The sequence below is a fragment of the Candoia aspera genome, chromosome 5, assembly GCF_035149785.1.
Source record: "Candoia aspera isolate rCanAsp1 chromosome 5, rCanAsp1.hap2, whole genome shotgun sequence".
Classification (NCBI taxonomy): Eukaryota; Metazoa; Chordata; class Lepidosauria; order Squamata; family Boidae; genus Candoia; species Candoia aspera.
In genome coordinates this window covers 40,397,735-40,407,130 of record NC_086157.1, presented here as the reverse complement: position 1 = coordinate 40,407,130, position 9,396 = coordinate 40,397,735, and positions in this window count along the sequence as shown.

Genomic DNA, 9,396 nt, shown 5'->3' with positions numbered 1-9,396 from the left:
GGTTGACAGGGATGTATACAGTAGTGGCTATGAGACAGAGCACCCAACTTAAATCTTATCACTGCCTTATCATTCATTAAACTGCCTTAGGCAAGTCACTTTCTCTGACTGACTTTATACCCTCTTCAATTCACCATTGGTAATATGGGGATAATAATGCTGATTTACACTAAAGTTTCCCCAGTGGGAGCACGTTGCTTTCCAGATATGTTGGAAATAAGCTCCTAGAGTTCCCATGACACCAAGTTGAGCAAGCTACTTTAGAGAGCTGTTGTAATAATTATTGTTATGTGAAGTGTTCTGCACACTTGATTCTATATGCAAACACTTGGAAATGTATATAAGTAAGATGTATTCATTCATACAGTGAATTGAATTTGCTATATATAAATAACAGATTTAACATAAAGCAAAATCTTGCTGTAATTTTAAAATATGAACCGTATCATTGATTAAAATCAGATACAAAAAGACTTGTGAACATTTAAATAGCAGCTGTCTCTTGTGGATACAGAGATAATCAGCTAAAAAGATTTACAAGAATCTTACATCTGAATAATGAAGAGGATTATACGTTCCTATAACTAAATATTGCGCATTGCAAATTCTGCACAATCAAAGCATTTTGTATAAATGATTACTAATCAAAAAGGAGATAAAATTAGAATTGTTCACTGTCACCAGTAATATTTTTAAGGTACTCCGGCCGAAAACCCCAAAATGCTTATTATGATCACCTTTTCCTTCCTTCCTTCCATCCTTCCTTCCCTCCTTCAAAAATTTCAGGAATAAGAGTAACAAAAAAATTAAAATTAGAGTTTAAATTTGAACTCAGAGTTCAGATAAATAAAAGATTCCAAATTTCTGGATTTCTCCAAGGTTCCCTGGATGATGATTCTTATTCTTTTAATAGCTTCATATGAAATTGCTCAGTGAAGATTTTAAAGAGGTGGAGAGCTTCTGCCTCTTAGGATTGACTATCAACAGTATCCAACAGTCAAGAAATACAACATAGACTAGCACTTGGTAGAGTAGCAAAGAAAGCCTTGGAAAAGGTATTCAGATGCTAGGATACATCTATGCCTACAAAGATTGGGCAATGGTTTTCCCTGTGCAGTCTATGGAAGCAAAAGTTGGACTCTACAGAAGCAGGTCAGAAAGATTATTGATACTCCGAAACTTAAGTGTTGGAGAAGACTCCTGAGAACACCATGGATAGCTAAGAAAATAAACAAATGAATCATAGAATTTGTTCAGGGGTCTCACTCAAGACAAAATGACCAGATTCAGTTTATCATATTTTGGACACATTATCATATTTTGGACATATTTACACATACATTGGTGTAAAACCAATGATTCAGTGTGGAGGGTCTGACCCTGAAGTCCACCTGTTCATCTGCATGGATATTCCTAGCAAAAATGATTGTGACAGAGCCTCCTAATAATGAATTAAAAGACCAACTGGGCGACAGATGGACTATCCTTCTTGAAGACTGGCTTAATGCCAGTCTTTAGGGATTTAAAGGGACCTGTCAGTTTAAAATGAAGAATGAAGCCAGTGTTAGTGCTCATCAGTTGATTATATTTAATCAGCTAAGGGGAAATAGATCAAAGACAGGTACATTTCCAGATCTTAGCTGATCAACATAGGTTTCCAAACTTGAGACTGGGGACCAAATAGGCAGCCATTCCACATCCATCTTCGAAGAGAAGGAAAGGACATTTTCCACTGTACAATGCCATTGGACATTTAACTCAAGGCAGCATAGAACTGAGTTATATTGCAACCACTCTTGTCTGCAAAGTCCTTGCCTTTCACTATTACCAGTTGCTGACAAGTAGCTTTTAAAACATACCACTTTTTTTTTAAGCGGGACATTGGAACATTTTGGGAAATTTTTTGTTGAAATTGCCTCTGGAAAAGAATATATGAGAGGACTCTTTCCATAGGCTCAATATGTGGAAACCTGCACCTCCTTTTCACTTACACTTAATAAAAAAAAACCCAACTAATTTTTTTGACCCATGGGAACATATGCATTTTTTAAAACTAGTAGATGTTAGGAACTGCTAATAAATCTGAATCAATACTTCATGTCAAGAGTGTTTTTATCTAGTTGATTAGTGGTAATGGAAGACTGAATCTGTGAGAATCCTTGAGTTTAGTTTCTCAGCTACAGACATGCTCATTCTCATAGATTTATGCATCTAAGCTTAACTAAGCTAGAAGCTTTGGAAATAGGTTCTGGGAAATGAGTCTCAAACTGACTAGTGGCAGGTGTTCTCAAGTCAGCAACTCTCAATTGTAAAACTCACCTGAAAAACTCGTGACTGAACCAAGATGAGATAATGAGTTTTACACTATAGCTTGATGTAGATTCAAATCTTAAGTCTCTCCAAAGCAAATCCAGTACTATAATTACTATATTGCTCTTTACAAACAATGTTGTTGTTATTGTTAGTTGCTGTCGTTTACGACTCATGGCGACCCTTTGTATAACAGAACGAAATGCTGTTTGGTCTTGCACCATATGCCTATTCCAGTGTTTGCATCCACTGTTGCGGTAATTGTATCAATCCATCACATTGAAGGTCTTCCTCTACGAATCAATATATCTAAAAGAAAAATGATTAGCAAGGGCAACATGGACACATAAAAATAAAAAGCTACAAAAATAATGTTTATTCCACCTAAATATTCTATTTATAGGTTTATATAATTAACAAAATGAGAGCCAGTTTGGTGTAGTGGTTAAGGCACTAGGCTAGAAAGCAGGAGACCATGGGTTCTAGTCTTGCCCTGGGCACAAAGCCAGCTGGGTGACCTTGGGCCAGTCATTTTCTCTCAGCCCTAGGAAGGTGTCATGTTCACCGTTCCAATGTTGCCGTTACATCGTAACATTTCGCATCTCATTTGGCTGATGCATGTCTCATCTGGGAGGGGAAGAGGATTCCATCTCGTGGGATTGTTATATGTTAGTAGCTGGATTGGAATGTGTTTGAGTTATCTTGTGTGTTCAAGGTTCCTTTCCCAGGACATCAGCAGAAATGGTTACCAGCACCGGGGTGGGGGGGGGAGTTTGCAACGGCAGGGTGAGGGGAGGGATTACGTTTGAGGCGAGGGTTTTTAGTTTGTATTTGGCGCGCTTTTGCTCATTCTCAGTTTTCTCTGTATTTGCATACTATTCTTTAATAAATCAGATATCATTAAGTTCCTGGTTGTGAGTCTGAGTCTATTAGAGTAGGCGATCATTACATAAAGCTGAGAATCCAAAAAAATTTCCATTAGCCCCTTTCCAGATTTATTTTGTGAGGGAGAAGTGCTAGCAATGAGCAAACCAAATCCCCAGACCACGGAAAGCGGGGAATCAAGCAAGGGGGAACCCGACTCCACAGCGATAAGAACGGAGAGAGTCCCTCCTCGAGTGCTTTCAGAAGTGCGAGAGGGGTCGAGCTCCAGCCTAGGAGAAGAGGAGGTTGGAGGTAAAAGAGCCCCTGAACCGACCGGCGAGTTGCCAGGCGAGCTGTTCACCTGGGATGAAAGACAGGGATCCCTACCAGAGACATCCAAAACAACTTGGAAGCAGCGATACCCAATGTCCCCAACCATGGTGAGGCAGGAGGGAAAGGAGGATTCCCAAACCCCTGATTTTATAAAACTGGTGGAGGCCAAATTGGAGTCACTAGAATTTATGTTCCGGAAAATGTCCATGGACTGGTGTCCCCAGGAGAGGAGGGGAGAGGAGTCTAGTAATAGGCATTCGACTCCTTCTTTGCCCCCAACTTCCCCGGAGGAAAGGAGTAGGACCCGGCACAGAGAGGAAGCAGGGGCACTGAGGGTGAGAATTTCAAGGTCCCCTCCTTGAGAGCGGAGGTCCCTGGGAGCTAAAAGGAAGCCTGACCGCCCAGCTGTGGCGAAGGGACTGCCCGGAGTGGGGGTTAAGGACTTTACCATTAAATTTGATGGAGATCCAACTAAGCTATCGTTCTTCCTTACCAATGCAAGGAGTTATATGGATGAATGCGAGCAGTATTGTCCTAACTGCCAGGAAACACACTGAGACAAGGAACTGGTCTCTAATGTTTTATTGCTTGTACATAACAGGAATCCTAACAAACTGAAGAAGCGTGGGAAAAACCCAGCCATATAAACCCCAAAGATTAAGGCGGTCCCAATCTGTGTCTCTTTGAATGGCTACCTAATTCCTCAGTGCTACGCATGCGCTTAACAGTCTGGATGGGAGCCCCCTGCTCGCCATCCTTACGACAAGTATTTTTGTTCAGAAAGAGCCACGATTAATGCCATTGCCACTAAGCTCAAGGGGCGGGCTGCCAATTGGTATGTGCAGTTATGTCAATCGGATGCCCCTGAGCTGGAGGAGTTCGAAGAATTCCTGTGGGCGTTGAAGCTACACTTTGAAGACCCGTTAGCTAAAGAAAGGGCAAAACGGGCGCTGAGGGAGCTTAGCCAGGGGCCACGATCGGTGGCAGACTACGCTCTGGAATTTAAGGTGGTGGGATTGGTGGAGGCTGGGAAGGTGGAGGATTGGTCCCAATCCACATTAATAGAACTTTTTAAGGACGGTCTGAATACGGAGGTCCTGAGGTGGTCGCTTGGCAGGGATGACTCAGATACCCTGTTTGAATGGATACAGCTGGTGGGGAAGGCTAAGCATGCTCATGAGACCTTCGCTCACAGGAAGGGGATGAGATATGCTGGGTTCAGCAAGGGTTCCCGCACTGCTGCGCCCACTGGAAAGTCCAGTCAATGTGCCTGGGAAGAGGAGAGGGAGAGCCGCTATGCGAAAGGGCAATGCCTCCGATGTAGGAAGGAAGGTCACCGAGTGGCGGCATGCCCGAAGGGAAAGACCAATGATCAATGGGGAAGCCGTTGGGGAAATCTCCCTCTCTACCCAGGAAAATGAAGGCAGCCATGGCTGAAACTGAAGTGGAGGAGATTCCCTACTTCGGGGGCAAGGGGGAGCCCGATCTACTCCAGCCGGCGGGAAACGCCAGCCACCTGCTTTCCACTGCAATGTCCCATGATTTTCACCCAGCTGGATGGTTCTACGGCGGGGGGGGGGGGGACCCGTCATCCATTTCACGGGCATGGTGGCATTGCAAATGGGCAGCCACCATGAGGGGCTGCCGTTTGTGTTGGCGCCTGTGGGGGGTCCCTTAGTCATTCTGGGGATCCCTTGGTTGGTCCAACAAAACCCATATATAAATTGGGTGCACAGGACTTTGACTTTTGGGGATGGTTTCTATCAAGCCCCTGGGGAGGACAACGCTTTGGAGGCTGCAGTGGGGAGGGTGGCGGCAGCAACCCCGCATTTCACTGTCACCCCACTGGAGGGCTTGCCGGAGCAATACCAAAGCTTTGTGGATGTATTTGGTGAGAAGGAAGCGGACCAACTTCCACCCCATCGAAAAACTGACTCTGCAATAGAGTTGGTCCCCGACGCTCAACTGCCCAAACCAAAAATCTATGCCATGACGCAAAAGGAACTGGCGGCGTTGAGGGAGTTTGTGGACAAAAACATGGCCAGGGGTTTTATTGAACCAGCAAATTCGCCAGTGGGCACCCCCGTCTTGTTTCGAGCGAAGAAGGTTGGGACATTGAGACTTTGTACAGATTACCGCGGATTAAATGCGGTCTCAATATTAAACAAATATCCTCTGCCATTAATAAAAGACATGTTAGCACATCTGGCTAAGGGGAAAATCTTCTCTAAGCTGGATTTGCGGGAAGCCTATTTCCATGTCCGCATACGGGAGGGGATGAATGGAAGACTGCTTTCAATTGTCCTCTGGGTTCTTTTCAGTACAAAGTTTTGCCTTTTGGGTTGGCAGGGGCACCAGGGGTGTTCTTGCAATTGATCAATGAAGTGTTACATGAACATTTGTTCAAGGGTGTACTGGTCTATTTGGATGATGTTTTGATTTATACTGAAACGGAGGAGGAACATGAGCGCTTGGTGAAACAGGTGCTTAGCAAACTGAGAAAGGCTGAGCTTTATGCTAAACTTTCTAAGTGTGAATTTCATCAGACTCAGCTTGACTACCTGGGGTACAGGATCTCTGACAAGGGCATTGAAATGGATCCTGTGAAGATTCAAGCTATTTTGGAGTGGGAGCGCCCGCGTACCCGCAGGCAGCTCCAAAGTTTTCTGGGATTTTCCAACTATTACCGCCAATTCATCCAGGGGTTCACAGAAATTGCGTTGCCTCTCGCTGATTTGTTACATACGAAGGGGTTGGGGGACACATGCAAAGTGAAGAACCCGGGGGCATTGCTCAATTGGACACCTGACTGCCAGTAGGCTTTCGACAAACTCAAAAGCCTGTTCACTGCTGAACCCATTCTTCAGCACCCTGATCCCACTAAACCCTTTGTGGTTCAAGTGGATGCTTCCGATTTTTCAATTGGAGTGCTCTTGCTGCAAGCGGATGCTGATGACCGCCTGAAGCCCTGTGTGTATCTGTCCCAGAAATTTTCCGAGATGGAAAGGCAATGGCATGTTTGGGAGAAAGAAGCTTTTGCAGTCAAGGCTGCTTTGGAGGCATGGCACCACCTCTTAGAGGGGGCTAAATGTCCTTTTGAAGTTTGGACTGAACATAAAAATTTGGAAGCGCTCAGCACGCCCTGTAAGCTCAGTCCTAAGCAGATCCGCTGGGCTCAATTTTTCAGTCGCTTTGACTTTAAGCTGAAGTTCATTCCGGGTAAGAAAAACTTCCTAGCTGATACGCTTTCCCGCCTGCCCCAGGATTCGGTCCAGGCACCTGATGTTGTGGGTACAGTGTGGACAGCACCCCAATTGGGGTTGCAAGCTGTCACATGCAGTCAGACTTGTGCACAGCTGCCCCCAGCTTCAGTTTCACCAGCCGGGGGAAGGACGCCGATTCCCTCGCAATTGCAACAACAGTTTCTGCTAGAGCTGAAAACTGACACTTGGTTGCAAGCGAATAGAGACAATGTTACATTTGACAGAGGCTTAGCTTGGAAGCAAAACCGCCTCTATGTCCCTGACAGTTTGCGAAGATAAATTCTGATTAGGTCTCATGATGATAAAATGGCTGGTCATTTTGGGTTTGTCAAAACCTTGCATCTGGTGCGCCGCCAATTTTGGTGGCCCACATTGAGATGTGATGTAAAAAGCTATGTTGCTTCTTGTCCTGTCTGTGCCATGTCAAAACGGAAGGGGGGCAAACTGCAAGGGCTGCTGCAGCTGGTGGACAGCCCTTCCCGTCCTTGGGAGGAGGTTTCCATGGATTTCATTGTGGATTTGCCTCCTAGTCAGAGAAAGACTGTGATTTGGGTGGTAAAGGACTACTTCTCTAAGCAAGCCCATTTCATTCCATGTGCTTCCATTCCGTCAGCGCAGCAATTGGCCCGCCTTTTTCTAATCCACATCTACCAGATTCACGGGAGCCCTTCCCTCTTGATCACGGACCGCGGGACACAGTTCACTTCCCAATTTTGGCGGGCATTTTTAAAGCTGGTGGGTACCAAGCAGGCGTTGTCCACTGCGTCGCATCTGGAGACTGACGGATCTACGGAGGCTCTTAATTCGACCCTGGAGCAATTTTTGCACGCATTTGTCAACTATCAGCAGGACAATTGGGTTGATCTGCTACCTTTTGCTGAGGTGGCTTATAACAACGCCGTCCATCGAAGTACGGGGCACACCCCTTTCCATACTGTGTTTGGCCGGGACTTTGTTCCCATTCCTGAGTTGCCTCAACCCTCCACACAGCCCTGTTCTGCTTCTGATTGGGCTGCTCAACTGGCTGATTCATGGCCAGTGATTCAACAGGCGTTGGTTGATGCCCAATCTGCCTATAAACTGCACGCTGATAAGCGCCGAGCCCTTCAGCCTGCTTTTAAAGTTGGTGATAAGGTCTACCTTTCCACTAAGTTCATTAAGTCCCCTCAGCCCTCGAAAAAGTTGGCTCCTAAGTTTGTTGGACCTTTTCCCATTGTGGGAGTTGTTAACCCTGTCACATTTCGACTGGATTTGCCACACTATCTGAAACGTTTACATCCTGTTTTTCATTGCAGCTTACTCAAGCCTGTCAAACACTCAGATTACTGGCATCCACAACCTCCACCTCCTGCTCCAATCATGATTGACGGGCAACAGCATTTTGAGGTGAAGGAGGTCCTTGATTCTCGCCGACTACGTGGCACTCTACAGTACCTTATTCGCTGGAAGCACTTTCCCCACCCTGAATGGGTGTCTGCCCATGATGTACACTCTCCTCTTTTGGTTTGCCACTTTCATCTAGCTTATCCTCTAAAACCTGCTCCTTAATGTTTTTTTGGGGGGCGGTATGTCATGTTCACCATTCCAATGTTGCTGGTACATCGTAATGTTTCGCATGTCATTTGGCTGATGCGTGTCTCATCTGGGAGGGGAGGAGGATTCTATCTCGTGGGATTGTTATATGTTAGCAGCTGGATTGGAATGTGTTTGGGTTATCTCGTGTGTTCAAGGTTCCTTTCCCAGGACATCAGCAGAAATGGTTACCAGCACCTGGGGGGGGGGGGGAGTTTGCAACGGCGGGGCGAGGGGAGGGATTACGTTTGAGGCGAGGGTTTTTAGTTTGTATTTGGCGCGCTTTTGCTCATTCTCAGCTTTCTCTGTATTTGCATACTATTCTTTAATAAATCAGATATCATTAAGTTCCTGCTTGTGAGTCTGAGTCTATTAGAGTAGGCAATCATTACAGAAGGAGGCAATGGCAAACCATTTCTGAAAAATCTTGCCAGGAAAACTGCAGGGACTTGTCTAGGCAGTCTCCAAGAATCAAACACAATGAAACTGATTTTTTTAAAAAATTAACAAATGTTTAAGTTCTCATGGCCTCTATCTGGCCTTGTTCTGCAATGAAAGTAATTTGAGTTAGTTGAGAAAATGTTGCAGAATCAGCTTTGGGCTTTTAGCATGGAAACTGTTAAGGCAGTCCTCGATATTAGATATGCTTGCTAGGGCTGTGCAGTCTTTGATCTCCAAAAGTGGTTTGGAGCATGCAAATGTAGTACCCCTCACATTAAAACAGCTGGTTCCTGGGATCACCTGATCCTCAGGAAGGCTAGCTACTTTAAAGTGTTGCAGACTTTCATGCTCCAAAACACTTCAGAGACTGAATCCAAAGCACCGTACAGCCCTAATATTAAATGGGATAAAAGGGATAAAATGTCAGTTTTAGCTTCCTAAATGATAGTCACAAGCTGATAAACACTGAGATTCAAACTGATTTCTATACATATTTTCAATTTATAATTGGAGTGTACCACATTGTGTATCTGCAGTCCAGGGCAGACTACCTGGATCTTCAGCTACAACCATGTTTTTATTCCTATCATCAAATCCATGTTGTTATCAGGAT